Source organism: Melanerpes formicivorus, unplaced genomic scaffold (assembly GCF_026170545.1).
Source record: "Melanerpes formicivorus ecotype bairdi unplaced genomic scaffold, bMelFor1.0.p_v2 SCAF_233, whole genome shotgun sequence".
NCBI lineage: Eukaryota > Metazoa > Chordata > Aves > Piciformes > Picidae > Melanerpes > Melanerpes formicivorus.
The window spans coordinates 172,501-180,729 of record NW_027142585.1 but is presented as its reverse complement, the minus strand read 5'-3'; positions in this window follow the sequence as shown (position 1 = coordinate 180,729).

Genomic DNA, 8,229 nt, shown 5'->3' with positions numbered 1-8,229 from the left:
GCCACCCCAGGCCCCAACAGAAGCCTCTCCCGCACGCTCTGCAGGCTTCCGACCCACCCCAGGCCGCAGCAGAAGCCTCCCCCGCACGCTCTGCAGGCTTCTCAGCCACCCCAGGCCGCACCAGAAGCCTCCCCCGCACGCTCTGCAGGCTTCTCAGCCACCCCAGGCCGCACCAGAAGCCTCCCCCGCACGCTCTGCAGGCTTCTCAGCCACCCCAGGCCCCAACAGAAGCCTCTCCCGCACGCTCTGCAGGCTTCTCAGCCACCCCAGGCCGCACCAGAAGCCTCCCCCGCACGCTCTGCAGGCTTCTCAGCCACCCCAGGCCGCAGCAGAAGCCTCTCCCGCACGCCCTGCAGGCTTCTCAGCCACCCCAGGCCGCAGCAGAAGCCTCTCCCGCACGCTCTGCAGGCTTCTCAGCCACCCCAGGCCGCACCAGAAGCCTCTCCCGCACGCTCTGCAGGCTTCTCAGCCACCCCAGGCCGCAGCAGAAGCCTCTCCCGCACGCTCTGCAGGCTTCTCAGCCACCCCAGGCCGCACCAGAAGCCTCTCCCGCACGCTCTGCAGGCTTCTCAGCCACCCCAGGCCCCAACAGAAGCCTCCCCCGCACGCTCTGCAGGCTTCTCAGCCACCCCAGGCCGCACCGGAAGCCTCTCCCGCACGCTCTGCAGGCTTCTCAGCCACCCCAGGCCGCACCAGAAGCCTCTCCCGCACGCTCTGCAGGCTTCCGACCCACCCCAGGCCGCAGCAGAAGCCTCCCCCGCACGCTCTGCAGGCTTCTCAGCCACCACAGGCCGCACCAGAGGATCTTTTGCACCTCTCTGGACGCCACCCAGAGACTCCAGGCCGCACCAGAGGCCCCCCCCCCAACCATTTACAGGCTGCAGTGCCAGCCTAGGCCCTGCTGGCAGCCTCCCTTGTCTGCTTTGGAAGGCCTCCCATCCACTCCAGACCTGCCTGGAGGCCTCCCTCGACTGCTCCCGGGGCCCTCGAAGCCACCCTAGGCCTTTCTGGAGGACCTGCTCGGCCGCTCGGGCGGCTTCTGACGCACCCTCGGCCATCCGGCGCCCAGCAGCTCCCAGGGCCAGGCACCGGCCTCCCCCTCCGGCCGCCCCTGGGGCCGGGGGTGGCTCGGACTCGGCGCCCCCAACGTGTCGTCCCGTCCCCCCCCCCCCCCGCACCGCCGAACATTCGCTGCAGCCGAGGGCTTGCCGCTCGACGCCTACCCCACCCGCCCAGCCCCCCGCTGCCGCCCGGCGCTGCCCCGGCCGCTGCGCCCCGCCTCTCATCGCTCCCCCACCCGGCAACCGGCCGCCGGGCACGGCAAGTCCCAGGGCAGGGAACAGGTGCTGCCGGGACCCCGTGCTGGCTGCCGGCTTCCGGGGCTGCCCCGGGCACGGACAGGTCGCCCCCCCCGCCCCGGCGAATGTTCACCGAACCGGCTGCCGGCTGCCTTCGAGCACCCCCCGCCCCCCGCCACTATCGTCCCCCCCCGCCCCCCCTCCGCCTCCGCTGCCGCTTCTCCCCGCACCGCCTCCACTGCCTCCCCCCGCCGCCGGCGAACGAGTCGCCGGATCCGTAGGGTGCCGGGAGCCCGAACGGCGAGCGGCTCCGGCTGCTGCCGGGACCGCGGGGCTTCGAGCCGGTCCGGCCGCGGCCGGGACCCCGTGCCGGAAGCCGGCATCCCGGGACGGCCCCGGGACGGCCCCGGTCGCCGGCCGGGTGACGTTCAGCGAAGCGGCTGCCGCCAGTCTTTGGGCCTCCCCCGTGCCGGGGCCGCGGGGATTCGAGCCGGTCCGGCCGCGGCCGGGATCCCGGGCCGGACGATGGCTTCCCGGGCCGGTCCCGGTCGCCTCCCGGGTGACGTTCACCGAAGCGGCTGCCGGCTGTCTTCGAGCCCCCCCCCGCCTCCGCCTCCGCTGCCGCTTCTCCCCGCACCCCCTCCACTGCCTCCCCCCGCTGCCGGCGAACGAGTCGGCGGATCCATACCGTCCCGAGAGCCCGAGGCGGCGGCACCCAGTGCGGGTCCGGCCGCGGCCGGGACCCCGTGCCTGTCGCAGGCTTCCCGGGACGGCCCCGGAACGGCCGCGGTCGCCGGCCGGGTGACGTTCACCGAAGCGGCTGCCGGCTGTCTTCGAGCCCCCCCCCCTCCGCCTCCGCTGCCGCTTCTGCCCGCACCTCCTTCACTGCCTCCCCCCGCCGCCCGCGAACGAGTCGGCGGATCCGTAGGGTGCCGGGAGCCCGAACGGCGAGCGGCTCCGGCTGCTGCCGGGACCGCGGGGATTCGAGCCGGTCCGGCCGCGGCCGGGACCCCGTGCCGGAAGCCGGCATCCCGGGACGGCCCCGGGACGGCCCCGGTCGCCGGCCGGGTGACGTTCACCGAAGCGGCTGCCGGCTGTCTTCGAGCCCCCCCCCCTCCGCCTCCGCTGCCGCTTCTGCCCGCACCCCCTCCACTGCCTCCCCCCGCCGCCGGCGAACGAGTCGCCGGATCCGTAGGGTGCCGGGAGCCCGAACGGCGAGCGGCTCCGGCTGCTGCCGGGGCCGCGGGGCTTCGAGCCGGTCCGGCCGCGGCCGGGACCCCGTGCCGGAAGCCGGCATCCCGGGACGGCCCCGGGACGGCCCCGGTCGCCGGCCGGGTGACGTTCAGCGAAGCGGCTGCCGCCAGTCTTTGGGCCTCCCCCGTGCCGGGGCCGCGGGGATTCGAGCCGGTCCGGCCGCGGCCGGGATCCGGGGCCGGACGATGGCTTCCCGGGCCGGTCCCGGTCGCCTCCCGGGTGACGTTCACCGAAGCGGCTGACGGCTGTCTCCGAGCACCCCCCCCCCCCTCCGCCTCCGCTGCCGCTTCTGCCCGCACCTCCTTCACTGCCTCCCCCCGCCGCCCGCGAACGAGTCGCCGGATCCGTAGGGTGCCGGGAGCCCGAACGGCGAGCGGCTCCGGCTGCTGCCGGGACCGCGGGGATTCGAGCCGCTCCGGCCGCGGCCGGGACCCCGTGCCGGAAGCCGGCATCCCGGGACGGCCCCGGGACGGCCCCGGTCGCCGGCCGGGTGACGTTCAGCGAAGCGGCTGCCGCCAGTCTTTGGGCCTCCCCCGTGCCGGGGCCGCGGGGCTTCGAGCCGGTCCGGCCGCGGCCGGGATCTCGTGCCGAACGTCGTCTTCCCGGGACGGTCCCGGGAGGGCCCCAGTCTCCTCCCGGGTGACGTTCACCGAAGCGGCTGCCGGCTGTCTTCGAGCCCCCACCCCTGCCGTGGCCGCGGGGATTCGCCCCGGTCCGGCAGCTGACGGTTCCCTGTGCCGGACGCCGGCTTCCCGGGACTGCCCCGGGCCGGTCCCGGTCGCCTCCCGGGTGACGTTCACCGAAGCGGCTGACGGCTGTCTCCGAGCACCCCCCCCCCCCCTCCGCCTCCGCTGCCGCTTCTGCCCGCACCTCCTTCACTGCCTCCCCCCGCCGCCCGCGAACGAGTCGCCGGATCCGTAGGGTGCCGGGAGCCCGAACGGCGAGCGGCTCCGGCTGCTGCCGGGACCGCGGGGATTCGAGCCGCTCCGGCCGCGGCCGGGACCCCGTGCCGGAAGCCGGCATCCCGGGACGGCCCCGGGACGGCCCCGGTCGCCGGCCGGGTGACGTTCAGCGAAGCGGCTGCCGCCAGTCTTTGGGCCTCCCCCGTGCCGGGGCCGCGGGGATTCGAGCCGGTCCGGCCGCGGCCGGGATCCGGGGCCGGACGATGGCTTCCCGGGCCGGTCCCGGTCGCCTCCCGGGTGACGTTCACCGAAGCGGCTGACGGCTGTCTCCGAGCACCCCCCCCCCCCTCCGCCTCCGCTGCCGCTTCTGCCCGCACCTCCTTCACTGCCTCCCCCCGCCGCCCGCGAACGAGTCGCCGGATCCGTAGGGTGCCGGGAGCCCGAACGGCGAGCGGCTCCGGCTGCTGCCGGGACCGCGGGGATTCGAGCCGCTCCGGCCGCGGCCGGGACCCCGTGCCGGAAGCCGGCATCCCGGGACGGCCCCGGGACGGCCCCGGTCGCCGGCCGGGTGACGTTCAGCGAAGCGGCTGCCGCCAGTCTTTGGGCCTCCCCCGTGCCGGGGCCGCGGGGCTTCGAGCCGGTCCGGCCGCGGCCGGGATCTCGTGCCGAACGTCGTCTTCCCGGGACGGTCCCGGGAGGGCCCCAGTCTCCTCCCGGGTGACGTTCACCGAAGCGGCTGCCGGCTGTCTTCGAGCCCCCACCCCTGCCGTGGCCGCGGGGATTCGCCCCGGTCCGGCAGCTGACGGTTCCCTGTGCCGGACGCCGGCTTCCCGGGACTGCCCCGGGCCGGTCCCGGTCGCCTCCCGGGTGACGTTCACCGAAGCGGCTGACGGCTGTCTCCGAGCACCCCCCCCCCCCCTCCGCCTCCGCTGCCGCTTCTGCCCGCACCTCCTTCACTGCCTCCCCCCGCCGCCCGCGAACGAGTCGCCGGATCCGTAGGGTGCCGGGAGCCCGAACGGCGAGCGGCTCCGGCTGCTGCCGGGACCGCGGGGATTCGAGCCGCTCCGGCCGCGGCCGGGACCCCGTGCCGGAAGCCGGCATCCCGGGACGGCCCCGGGACGGCCCCGGTCGCCGGCCGGGTGACGTTCAGCGAAGCGGCTGCCGCCAGTCTTTGGGCCTCCCCCGTGCCGGGGCCGCGGGGCTTCGAGCCGGTCCGGCCGCGGCCGGGATCTCGTGCCGAACGTCGTCTTCCCGGGACGGTCCCGGGAGGGCCCCAGTCTCCTCCCGGGTGACGTTCACCGAAGCGGCTGCCGGCTGTCTTCGAGCCCCCACCCCTGCCGTGGCCGCGGGGATTCGCCCCGGTCCGGCAGCTGACGGTTCCCTGTGCCGGACGCCGGCTTCCCGGGACTGCCCCGGGCCGGTCCCGGTCGCCTCCCGGGTGACGTTCACCGAAGCGGCTGCCGGCTGTCTCCGAGCACCCCCCCCCCCCCTCCGCCTCCGCTGCCGCTTCTGCCCGCACCTCCTTCACTGCCTCCCCCCGCCGCCCGCGAACGAGTCGGCGGATCCGTAGGGTGCCGGGAGCCCGAACGGCGAGCGGCTCCGGCTGCTGCCGGGACCGCGGGGATTCGAGCCGCTCCGGCCGCGGCCGGGACCCCGTGCCGGAAGCCGGCATCCCGGGACGGCCCCGGGACGGCCCCGGTCGCCGGCCGGGTGACGTTCAGCGAAGCGGCTGCCGCCAGTCTTTGGGCCTCCCCCGTGCCGGGGCCGCGGGGCTTCGAGCCGGTCCGGCCGCGGCCGGGATCTCGTGCCGAACGTCGTCTTCCCGGGACGGTCCCGGGAGGGCCCCAGTCTCCTCCCGGGTGACGTTCACCGAAGCGGCTGCCGGCTGTCTTCGAGCCCCCACCCCTGCCGTGGCCGCGGGGATTCGCCCCGGTCCGGCAGCTGACGGTTCCCTGTGCCGGACGCCGGCTTCCCGGGACTGCCCCGGGCCGGTCCCGGTCGCCTCCCGGGTGACGTTCACCGAAGCGGCTGACGGCTGTCTCCGAGCACCCCCCCCCCCCCTCCGCCTCCGCTGCCGCTTCTGCCCGCACCTCCTTCACTGCCTCCCCCCGCCGCCCGCGAACGAGTCGGCGGATCCGTAGGGTGCCGGGAGCCCGAACGGCGAGCGGCTCCGGCTGCTGCCGGGACCGCGGGGATTCGAGCCGCTCCGGCCGCGACCGGGACCCCGTGCCGGAAGCCGGCATCCCGGGACGGCCCCGGGACGGCCCCGGTCGCCGGCCGGGTGACGTTCAGCGAAGCGGCTGCCGCCAGTCTTTGGGCCTCCCCCGTGCCGGGGCCGCGGGGCTTCGAGCCGGTCCGGCCGCGGCCGGGATCTCGTGCCGAACGTCGTCTTCCCGGGACGGTCCCGGGAGGGCCCCAGTCTCCTCCCGGGTGACGTTCACCGAAGCGGCTGCCGGCTGTCTTCGAGCCCCCACCCCTGCCGTGGCCGCGGGGATTCGCCCCGGTCCGGCAGCTGACGGTTCCCTGTGCCGGACGCCGGCTTCCCGGGACTGCCCCGGGCCGGTCCCGGTCGCCTCCCGGGTGACGTTCACCGAAGCGGCTGACGGCTGTCTCCGAGCACCCCCCCCCCCCCTCCGCCTCCGCTGCCGCTTCTGCCCGCACCTCCTTCACTGCCTCCCCCCGCCGCCCGCGAACGAGTCGCCGGATCCGTAGGGTGCCGGGAGCCCGAACGGCGAGCGGCTCCGGCTGCTGCCGGGACCGCGGGGATTCGAGCCGCTCCGGCCGCGGCCGGGACCCCGTGCCGGAAGCCGGCATCCCGGGACGGCCCCGGGACGGCCCCGGTCGCCGGCCGGGTGACGTTCAGCGAAGCGGCTGCCGCCAGTCTTTGGGCCTCCCCCGTGCCGGGGCCGCGGGGCTTCGAGCCGGTCCGGCCGCGGCCGGGATCTCGTGCCGAACGTCGTCTTCCCGGGACGGTCCCGGGAGGGCCCCAGTCTCCTCCCGGGTGACGTTCACCGAAGCGGCTGCCGGCTGTCTTCGAGCCCCCACCCCTGCCGTGGCCGCGGGGATTCGCCCCGGTCCGGCAGCTGACGGTTCCCTGTGCCGGACGCCGGCTTCCCGGGACTGCCCCGGGCCGGTCCCGGTCGCCTCCCGGGTGACGTTCACCGAAGCGGCTGACGGCTGTCTCCGAGCACCCCCCCCCCCCCTCCGCCTCCGCTGCCGCTTCTGCCCGCACCTCCTTCACTGCCTCCCCCCGCCGCCCGCGAACGAGTCGGCGGATCCGTAGGGTGCCGGGAGCCCGAACGGCGAGCGGCTCCGGCTGCTGCCGGGACCGCGGGGATTCGAGCCGCTCCGGCCGCGGCCGGGACCCCGTGCCGGAAGCCGGCATCCCGGGACGGCCCCGGGACGGCCCCGGTCGCCGGCCGGGTGACGTTCAGCGAAGCGGCTGCCGCCAGTCTTTGGGCCTCCCCCGTGCCGGGGCCGCGGGGCTTCGAGCCGGTCCGGCCGCGGCCGGGATCTCGTGCCGAACGTCGTCTTCCCGGGACGGTCCCGGGAGGGCCCCAGTCTCCTCCCGGGTGACGTTCACCGAAGCGGCTGCCGGCTGTCTTCGAGCCCCCACCCCTGCCGTGGCCGCGGGGATTCGCCCCGGTCCGGCAGCTGACGGTTCCCTGTGCCGGACGCCGGCTTCCCGGGACTGCCCCGGGACAGCCCCGGTCGCCTCCCGGGTGACGTTCACCGAAGCTGCTGCCGCCTGTCTTTGTCCCCCCCCCCCGTGCTCTCCCTCAGCCGGGAGGTAGACGTGCTCTCCCTCGGCGAGTAGACGTGCTCTCCCTCGGCGAGTAGACGTGCTCTCCCTCGGCGAGTAGACGTGCTCTCCCTCGGCGAGTAGACGTGCTCTCCCTCGGCGAGTAGACGTGCTCTCCCTGGGCGAGTAGACGTGCTCTCCCTGGGCGAGTAGACGTGCTCTCCCTGGGCGAGTAGACGTGCTCTCCCTGGGCGAGTAGACGTGCTCTCCCTGGGCGAGTAGACGTGCTCTCCCTGGGCGAGTAGACGTGCTCTCCCTGGGCGAGTAGACGTGCTCTCCCTGGGCGAGTAGACGTGCTCTCCCTGGGCGAGTAGACGTGCTCTCCCTGGGCGAGTAGACGTGCTCTCCCTCGGCGAGTAGACGTGCTCTCCCTCGGCGAGTAGACGTGCTCTCCCTCGGCGAGTAGACGTGCTCTCCCTCGGCGAGTAGACGTGCTCTCCCTCGGCGAGTAGACGTGCTCTCCCTCGGCGAGTAGACGTGCTCTCCCTCGGCGAGTAGACGTGCTCTCCCTCGGCGAGTAGACGTGCTCTCCGCGGAGATCGCGCTTGTCGCCAAGGGGTCGCTGTTGCGCTCTGCCTCCGCCTACGTCATCGTACAAGCCGGCGTGATTTCTGCGACCTGCCGCTGGGCGGAGGTCGGCTGGTTGTGCGCTCGCGGAGCTGACGGCCCTCCAGTTCCGTATATGAGGGAACGAGTGACGCCGAGCACTCCCAGGGCAGCGCTGCCGAGCGGCTGCTCCAAGCCACCCGCCAGGCGGCTGGGCAGGGGTCCGTCTGGCTTCTCGGTGGCTTTCCCCCGGGTCAGAGAGGGGACCCGCGGGGCCGAGCAAAGGCGCGGCGGTTTGGAGCGGCCGCTGGCGCACCCTCAGCGGTGTTGGATGGGTTTCGCTCGTCCGTGAGCCGGAGCCCAGCCCGGGCTCGGCAACGAAAGAGGGGAGAAGAGAAAAAGTTGACGAGTGGCTGGCGCCGGCCAC